This window comes from Papaver somniferum, chromosome 2 (assembly GCF_003573695.1).
Source record: "Papaver somniferum cultivar HN1 chromosome 2, ASM357369v1, whole genome shotgun sequence".
In the NCBI taxonomy this organism is placed as follows: domain Eukaryota; kingdom Viridiplantae; phylum Streptophyta; class Magnoliopsida; order Ranunculales; family Papaveraceae; genus Papaver; species Papaver somniferum.
The window spans coordinates 29,523,025-29,533,513 of record NC_039359.1 but is presented as its reverse complement, the minus strand read 5'-3'; positions in this window follow the sequence as shown (position 1 = coordinate 29,533,513).

Below are 10,489 nucleotides of genomic sequence, written 5' to 3'. Positions count from 1 at the left end.
TAATAGACGATGTTTTGTGCCTAGGGAAAAACTTATTGAAAAAGGCAGATGTAAGTTGTTCATATGTCTCAATTGACTCGGAGTCCAAACTATACAGCCACGACTTGGCCTTATCTTTCAGGGAAAATGGGAATAACCTAAGTTTCAAAGCATCATCATCTAAGCCTCTAATTCTTAGGGTACTACAAATTTCCTCAAAATCCCTAACATGGTAATAAGGGTTTTCATTTTCTTTCCCTAAAAATATTGGGAGCATCTGTAAGGTCCCAGGTTTCAGTTCATAGGGTGCCTCCGTTTCAGTTAACTTAATACACGAAGGATGGTAGTCCTAGTTGGATTCAACAAAGCTTTCAAAGTTGTCATTTCTGGAGCTATCGGAGCAACATGGATTCTCTCCTCAGTCAAAGAACGTTCAAAAACAGACTCTTCAAAAGCCGGACTTTCTAGATTAAGGTAATCGAGACGCTTCGAACTACTAGGTTTCTCTTTAACAAATCTACCTAGTGCGTCTCTTTTACGTTCAGACATACAATAGAATTTTCTAAATTGGAAGGGTAAGCAAACACAGATCAAGGCCGACTCAACCAAATCAAACCTATTGATTTCTAGCAAACAAAAAGCATGGTGGCTCCACTTAGATTGTTTCTAGACCAGCTTCTAATCCTTCGAACGGGAATTCGTTACAATTTAAGCAAACCCCTCTGGAATCAATCCGAGTTAACGTAAGTTGAATAGAGGCGAGGGAAGCTCGGTGGAGCTTTGATACCTAAGGCCTCACCGGTATTACAAGGCGGTGCAGTCACGCATTCAACTTACAGAAACCGTCACGAACTTCGAAGTATGCTTAAAAGAGATTCCTCTAAACTTAGGATTTTCTTATCTGACTGATTCTGAAACTGAGCTAGTCCTGAAGGATTCTTAGTATAACCGAAACCTGGGGGAGCATTAGAATTACTAAACTTACCTTGACTTTGGCCCTTAGACCATGAAAGGTTCGGATGGTTTCTCCAACCAGGATTATAGGTTTCTGAATACGGGTCAATCTTTTGACGGTTATCAAATCTAGTGTTATTATAAAGAGCATTGGCCTGCTCTTCAATATTCTGGCCTTCCCAAAAAGGCTCCACTCTACCACTAGTCTGGCCCACTTCTAAGACTTCTAACCTTTTTGCTATAGCAGCAATTTTTGCATCTGATTCATAGCCTCCTTCTACCATATTAACGTTTCCTCTACTTAAAAGAATTTTTTTCTGGGGTGCCCTACTATTTTCCCATTGCTGGGTTTTTTCGGCGATTTCATTAAAAAATTCCGTCGCCGCATCAACAGTTTGGTTTTCATATCCACCAGTGCATAGAGACTCAACCATGGTCGTTGTGAAATAATCTAAACCCTCATAAAGGATCTGAACTAGCCTAACCTTTTCTAAACCATGATGAGGACACTGGGATAATAAATCATTGAACCTTTCCAAATACCTATATAAAGATTCTCCCTCTTGTTGTGCAAATGTGCATATTTGCGTCCTAATAGACGATGTTTTGTGCCTTGGGAAAAACTTATTGAAAAAGGCAGATGTAAGTTGTTCATATGTCTCAATCGACTCGGAGTCCAAACTATACAGCCACGACTTGGCCTTATCTTTCAGGGAAAATGGGAATAACCTAAGTTTCAAAGCATCATCATCTAAGCCTCTAATTCTTAGGGTACTACAAATTTCCTCAAAATCCCTAACATGGTAATAAGGGTTTTCATTTTCTTTCCCTAAAAATATTGGGAGCATCTGTAAGGTCCCAGGTTTCAGTTCATAGGGTGCCTCCGTTTCAGTTAACTTAATACACGAAGGATGGTAGTCCTAGTTGGATTCAACAAAGCTTTCAAAGTTGTCATTTCTGGAGCTATCGGAGCAACATGGATTCTCTCCTCAGTCAAAGAACGTTCAAAAACAGACTCTTCAAAAGCCGGACTTTCTAGATTAAGGTAATCGAGACGCTTCGAACTACTAGGTTTCTCTTTAACAAATCTACCTAGTGCGTCTCTTTTACGTTCAGACATACAATAGAATTTTCTAAATTGGAAGGGTAAGCAAACACAGATCAAGGCCGACTCAACCAAATCAAACCTATTGATTTCTAGCAAACAAAAAGCATGGTGGCTCCACTTAGATTGTTTCTAGACCAGCTTCTAATCCTTCGAACGGGAATTCGTTACAATTTAAGCAAACCCCTCTGGAATCAATCCGAGTTAACGTAAGTTGAATAGAGGCGAGGGAAGCTCGGTGGAGCTTTGATACCTAAGGCCTCACCGGTATTACAAGGCGGTGCAGTCACGCATTCAACTTACAGAAACCGTCACGAACTTCGAAGTATGCTTAAAAGAGTAACCAATATTTTTCGAATGACTTTCCTGTTAAGCTCGTTACCCTATCGGTCTCATTCTAGTCAAAATTTTAGGCTTATGTTCGCGTAGGTTACGTGTTCCTAAAGCGGGCAAGAAGAGAACGGTGATGAAATCCGAACCCTTATCTTGTATGGCCAGGCCTTGCCCTTTACTAGAAAAATAAATGTCCGTATTCAGTCCTCAACATATATGCATACGAAGGAGTCCAGTAACTCGCTGACAGGGGATTCGCGAGTGTTTATAATCTTACCTCCCGTTCCAGACGGGGGATGAATCGGTTGTACTCGACTCGGGCCACTGACTTCGATGTCTAGTGTACGAACCCAAGGTGCAGAGACAATATCGTAATTGTCCTCCTTCTCTGCAAACAGTTTATATTTAAAGTACCCTTCCGTAGGGTAATAAAAAATAATAATGTCCCAAAGTCCAAAAGTCCAAAAAGAAATAAATAAAAATTACAAAAATAATAAACCCTAATACAGTTTTTTTTTTTTAAATAAAATAAACAAACCCTAAACTAAAATTGTCTAAAAAATAAAATAAAATAAAATTGTCTTCTTTTCTGTTCTTTTTGCTTTAATCTTTAGCTCCAAGTCTTTATGAAATCACCAAACTCCTTGGCTCAATTTTCTTTATGATCCAGAACCTGTAGACACAAGATAAATACCCAAAAACATAAAAAAAGACAAAAATAATAAAAACAAAAAAAAATAATAAATAAATAAATCTAAAACCCTAAAAACAAGTTCGCGTCGGCGGCGCCAAAAATTGATGTGATTTGTAGATAGTGGTAAAAGTGGTTCGATTCTCAGACTTGTGAAAGATATTAATTAGACTTAAATCCTAATATTAAAATAGAAAACTCATTAAAAATTATAGCAAACTCAATCAAAGATGATATCAATACTAAAAGAAACAGTGAGGCTAAGATTCCACTATTTTCCAAGTTCAAAGTGATTAAACCAATACTTGTATTTATGCAATTTTCTTGTTTATTTTGATTCTAAAATATTGCAACAGGTAGATTTTCAAAAGTAATAATTGTAAATACCAAGTATGAAGCATCAAAAGTCTTAAAACTGAGCATACTCCATCAAAATAGATCACAATCACTCAAATAAAAATCATATTCAATAATATTTCAAGGAAAATAATCATATAATTATTGCAAATAAAAAGATAAAATAGAATATACCACTTTTTGTTGGAAAAATAGCTTCCTATATCGCCTCAGCAATGGGGTTTAGCTCCTCATATTAATCATGATCTCAAAATATGTGTTTGTTGCTCAAAAGATGATTAAAAGAGTGAAAAGTAACAACACAGACTATTTGCAACAGTGTATTGGTGTTGCAAAACAGCTGTTACAGAAAAACTGTTGCTTTGTCGCTGATTAAGACTTCCCTGAACAACTTAATGTTCTTCAGCTGTTAAACAGTGACATTTTTCTGCGACTGTCTATCGAGGGTCAATGTTCTTCAGCTGTTCTTCTTCTTCAACAATAGCAGCAGCAGAAACAGAGTTTGGTAAAGCTCTGATTTCTTATTCTCTGGCTCTCCTTAGGTTCCCAAACTCTCGACACCTCTTCTATATGACCTAAGACATCTATTTATATCAAAAATACCGATTAAATCTCTCCCAAATCTTCCAAAATCTCTTTCCTTCTCTTCACGGCCAAGTTGCGACAATTTCTTGTTTTAGGATTTCTACGCGTTTCTGAGCTTTCCTTTTTATTCTAAACTCTTCCTTAGATAGATACAAATCTTTGGGAAGGTTTACAGCGTTTTAATCTCTCTAAAATTCCCTAAAACAGGTCACACACGTGACTTTCCATATTTTCTTGTTGTGAGAAAAATCCGTCGTTTGAGCCCATTTTAATCGATCTAAACACCCATATCATATTCCTAGACCCATAAGGAGTCTATCCTATGAAAATCAGAGGTTTAATCGACCTCAAACTCATCCAAATCACGATCACCAAAACTGTTCTTTAACTGCACTATTTTCCCGCCAATTTTCTGGTTTTTGAATGTTGAAAATGGTTGCCCCTTATCCAGAGTAGGGGTGCGATTAGCAGATGCCTGGAAATGGGATGCCCCTTAGTAATTAGGTTACCCCTTATCCAAAGTGAGAGTCCGAATAGCAAATGTCCTCCGGGTGCTTTCCGACAACTTTTCGAGCTAATTTTTTCCAAAAATGTTTATTAGCCAAAAATACCTACAAATAAATAAACACCATAATAAGTATAAAAATGAGCCCTAACAATATATAGAATCGAGACAAATCGGACACAAAAATGTGTCTATCAACTGCCGGTGAAGGTATTTCACTTTTGCCATCAGTGGAAACCTTTTGTTGAGAAGAGTCACTAGCCTTGACAAATTTTACCTCTTTTCTAATACTTGTAGCATATATTCCCTTATAGACCAATCCTCGTGTATCACGATGATTTTTACTTGCTCCTAGAATAGTGGTTAATTTTCTAGAACTAGTATTGAACTTTTTCAAGTCATCTTCCAACATCTTGATTTTATCAAGAGCAGCAGTTAAATCAGCCTCAAGGCGTTTTTCTCGAGTGAGATAACCGCTTTCTCTGTCGCCAAAACTTGTTTGCTGGGAGTTAATCCTTGCTTCAGATTCGACAAGTTTCTCTTCCAACAAAAATTACTTTTGATAAAGATTATCACATTCAAGTGACTTCATACGCAGGTTTTCCTCAGAATCCTTGAGGATCGATTCGTTAGAACGATTTGAAACATAAACACCTGCGCAACATCTTCTCAATTTCTTGTTTTCACGACAGAGAGGAGTCAGAAGAGGAGTGACAGGAGAAGTTGTCATATTCTTTTTTCTAACGAATTCAAAACCTTCACATACTCAGAGACTTCCTCATCAACATCTCTATCAATATATGAATCACCTTCATCAGAAAGTTCATCCAACTGTTCTTATAAGCGTGTTTTCCAGACTTCAACAGGTTTTACATTAAGAGAATGTTTAGATACTGACCTAGATGTGAAAGTCCTCTCCGGTGAATCCAATCTTTGAAAATCATCTGGTGGTTTATGAACATGTACGTTATTAGAGATAGACTCGTCCATACAAACACAGACTTCTAAGGTCTTTAACATGTTTGCCTGCTCTGATACCAATTGAAAAAGCGGGGGTCTAACAATCACACCCAATACTTCGCTTAGCAATCTGTATGGACAAACTCCAATATACTTTCTAGATAATCAACTAGACAGTCAGACTCAATCTAGATAAAAAGTATATCAAAGAGTTTATATCTCAATCTCTCCATTTGATATATACTCAAGCAAATAGAAATCTGCGAGTCTTTATCAAATACTAGAGAGATAACTTGGATGGTACCAAAGACCAATATCCAAGTGTCAATCAATTTAAATCAACAACCAAAAGGTCGGATATTCTAATTGATTGAACAACGCACAACCTGTGATATTTCAATTATATAACAAAATATAATGCGGAAAAGAAATAACACAGACACCGGAATTTTGTTAACGAGGAAACCGCAAATGCAGAAAAACCCCGGGACCTAGTCCAGATTGAACACACACTGTATTAAGCTGCTACAGACACTATCCTACTCCAAACTAACTTCGGTCTGGAATGTAGTTGAACCCCAACCAATCTCACACTGATCCAAGGTACAGTTATGCTCCTACGTCTCTGATCCCAGCAGGATACTACGTACTTGATTCCCTTAGCTGATCTCACCCACAACTAAGAGTTGTTACGACCCAAAGTCGAAGACTTTAATAGACTGTATCACACAGAAAAGTCTATGATAATAGATAAATCCGTCTCCCACGAATATACCTACGAGTTTTGTACCGTCTTTTGATAAATCAAGGTGAACATGTACTAATTGATAAACCGGTCTTATATTCCCGAAGAACAGCCTAAGTATTATCAATCACCTCACAATAGTCTTAATCGACGCTGCGAAAAAAGATATTGTAGAATCACAAACAATGAGACGAAGATGCTTGTGATTACTTTTTATCTTGCCTATCAGAGATAAAAATGTCAAGTCAATTATTACAATTGTACTCGTACGATAGAAACAACAAGATTATATCACACAGCTACAAGAAAAGTAGTATCGGTCTGGCTTTACAATCCCAATGAAGTCTTTAAGTCGTTAACCCGGTTTAGAAGAAGAAACCAAAGGTTAAAGGAGAATCGACTCTAGATTAGCACAACTAGTATCACACAGAATGTGTGGGTATTAGTATCAACTGGGATTAGGTTTCCTAGTTGTGTATATAGTCTTTCAAATCAGGGTTTGCAATCAATGTTAGCTTAGTAACAAAGCATTCAATATTCACCGTTAGATGAAAACCTGATTAGACTCAAGCTAATATTTATCAACCTTTAGATCGAAAACATAGCTTGTTATACACACATGAAATGCACGTTCCTGGGCTTGTGTAGCCGTACCCAAACTTGTACATTAGTTGGTTCAACAATAGTTAACCAAATGGTTAGCCGTATGATCACTTTCATATCAACCATATTATTCTTCACCATAACTAGTTCAAATGACTCAAATGAACTAGTTAGAGAGTTGTTCAATTGTAAGGAAATCTCATGTACTACACAAGACACAATTGAAGCAAAAACGATTTGATTCACATGAATCGGTTCATGAACTTTATAGCCACGGTTTGCAATTGCATTCCTTAGTTTATAAAGATATGTTCACTAAACATCGTTTTTAGACATAACATACTCAAGTTCGCGGACTTAAGTTCCCGGATGGAGTTCACAAACTCCAGCAGAAATTCTCGGGTTTGAGAACTTCGCCAGTTCGCGGACTGGGTTCGCGTACTGAGTTCGCGGACTTAGCTCACGCACTACTCCGGTTCACTTGATCAACAAAGTTCGCAAACTTCGGTTCAAGCAATAAGGACTTATACATATATGTGTTTCGACAACAATGTGTATATCCTCCAAATGATTATATAGTCTAAACTCTTATTTCAATGATTGAAACATTCTCAGAGGACGTTATATAGTTGTTATTCACAAACCATTTTTCGTCAGAGAAATTTTCAAAGTGATTGAAACATAACATGACTTTCTTCACTTGGTAAAGATGAACTCCAACACATATTTCGAGAAATAGATAGGCGAGGTAAACTCGGCTTGAAATACCAAAAGTGTATAATCTAAGTCTATATAGCAAAACGACTTTTGTCTCAAGATAGGAGATAAAGAGACTTTTGAGTGATAGATAAGTTCAAGTCTCCACATACCTTTTAGTCGATGAAGATCCACCAGTTCCTTGAGTAGTCCTTCGTCTTGTATGATGATTTCCATGGAGTTCTTGAGCTCAACTACACTTTCTATCCTAGTCCGAGACCTTAGATATAGTAGACTAGAAATCAATACTTATAGTTTTGATCACTAACATTGACAATCATGCTTGAGATATCAACACATGCGAGTTCGACCGAGCAATGATCTAACATACTTCACTTGAATGAGTATTTCTTTATATTGATCAATGATGTTGTCAAAATTCCATATTATTTTTACTGTATACGTTGTTTAGTTTTCGGTTTGCTTCCAACCTTTATGGTTTTAGCTACCATTGGTGCCGAGTTTAAACTCCAAATGTCTAGATATTTTGATTTGGTCGCGTAACACACCTGAGTATGGAAGAAGCAAGATGTGAAGCAAAGCTTTACCGGATTGTCACCTGCAACATAGGGATGGGCTATCTACAAGTTTAAAGTCACAGGAGGGCTGTGTACAAGATGTGTACATGTTTGTACACCAATGTAAATTAAAAAATTAAAAAATGAGAATTATATAACATTATGGGCACTCTTTTTGTAGCTCTCGGAAAGAGCTTTTCGAATATATAAAGTTTGTGAATTTTGGACAACCAGTTCGAAAGATAATATTTTTTTTATATATATTATTTAAAATTACTGACATCATTATGAGTCACTTTGGATTAAAACGAAAATATAAATATTTGGATTAAATTATAAATCATGAAGGTTGTATGTGTATTTTCCATATTTTAAATAGCTTTTGAATCAAATTGTACCTAATTAACTCGGAATGGACTAATCAGTATTTTTTGATGCGTTTTTTGACTAAACCGTTTTTTTCCCTTAACTTTATTAATCCGAACTAGTATCAGTGTCTCCCTTATTTATTATCAATAGTAACCGACTCTCAACCACAGTTGGAGGTATATCACACCATGTATGTTAGTAAGCATGTTGGCTGCCTTATTAATTTTCCTATTATCAAAACAGCAAACTCAATTGCTTATAGATGATAACATGTCAAAAGCATCAAGAAAAATGCTCTCATCTTCCCAGCAAATAGTATAAGCGGAATTGTTGATTTCGTGATATTCTTCAAGTCAGTTTCAATGATGACATATGTAATCTGCAACTCACAACTCCACTTGACTACCTCCGGGAGAAAACCACTTTGAAATTACATAATTTTTTCTCATTTTTGGCGAACCATTTGAAACTGGCCAGTGTTAAGAGTGAGGGATTTTTTCTTACTTTCTTAGCCTAACTACTGGAATTGTAGATAGCGAGAAAAAAAAAACTTGATCGGTTATGGATAGGGCTGCACATACTCCGGTGCGGACCGGTTCTCTTATGGAACCGGTGTCTGTACTTGGTGTTGACCGGTACCTCTTTTTGAGTACCGGTACCTGTACTTGTACCTGGAGTTGTACCTGTACCGCCGGTACCGGTCCGGTACAAGACCGGTACCGGTTTTTTTACCCGGAAAACGTTACAAATTAATACTAAGTTATACAACATTTCCATATGATCAATGTATCCAAAATAAGTTCAGGTTGCATACATACTTAAGTTCAACATTTCCATAACTTCAAAACAACAATCCAAAATAATTTCAGTTTGCTAAAAAGTAAAAAACAACATTTCCACAACTATAAGTCTGTCTACGACAAGTCGATAACGATAAGAAATGAAATGTGAATCATGTGATCATTGCAAACGAAAATGGATGGTTGCAAAGCCTGCACTTGCAATTTGCAATCCTAGCCTGCATTCATTTCCATAAATTACATAGTAGTAATGAGAATTTGGTATAGAAATGAATCCAAATTATGTTTCAACAAGGACAACAAGAAAGATAAAGAAAGTTACCAACCTTCCATTTCTTAGCAAGGAGCCAAGAAATAAACTTCAAGCTTTTAGGAAATTCTCAATTATGACTGCAACATGCAAAAAAAAATAAACAAGAAGAAATAATTAAAATTCAGTCAATACAATAAAAGTAATTACTATTAAAGAAAACAAAAAAGAAGAAAAACCTAAATAAGTACCTGCCGCATCTTCACCATCATCATCAGGTACATAATCACATAGTAGATCAAGAGCCATGGGTTTTTGTAAATAACTTTGTGTACAGAGCAATGCCTCAACTGTCTTTGTAGACATAGAAGCTCTCCATGGAGTAAGCACGCGCTTTCCGGTGCTAAAAGCTGATTCAGAGGATACTGAAGACACAGGCAAGGCTAATATATCTCTTGCAATGTAGGACAGTACCTTATACCTGTTTGCATTAGCCTGCCACCAAGCCAATATGTCAAAGTCATCATCTTGATCTACTTCACGCATTTTTCCATCCATCATCACATCTGTCAAGTACCTATCTAACTCCGTTGTTCTTGCTTCTTCAACACAACTTGGGTTGTCCCAATGCTGTCTCTTCCTTGATTGAATTCTTGATTTCAACCCTTGAGATGGCGTGCTAACTGAACTGGCAACTACCGAAGCAACACTAGATGACCCTTCCTCATGAGTTGAATACACTGAACTATAATCATCAAAGAGTTCCTGAAATTCTAATTTCACCTTTCTCATGATTCTTTGAACCTCCCACAAATTGTTCTCAAACAAACAGTTAAGAGTAAATTCTAGCCCCTTTAGTTTCTCTCTTGGATCCAACAATTGAGCAAAAAACATAACAGGATTCATTTTCTCGTACACACCCCAATACTTATTGTACTTGGCAAACATAAGACGAGACATACGTGAAATAAATGGATCT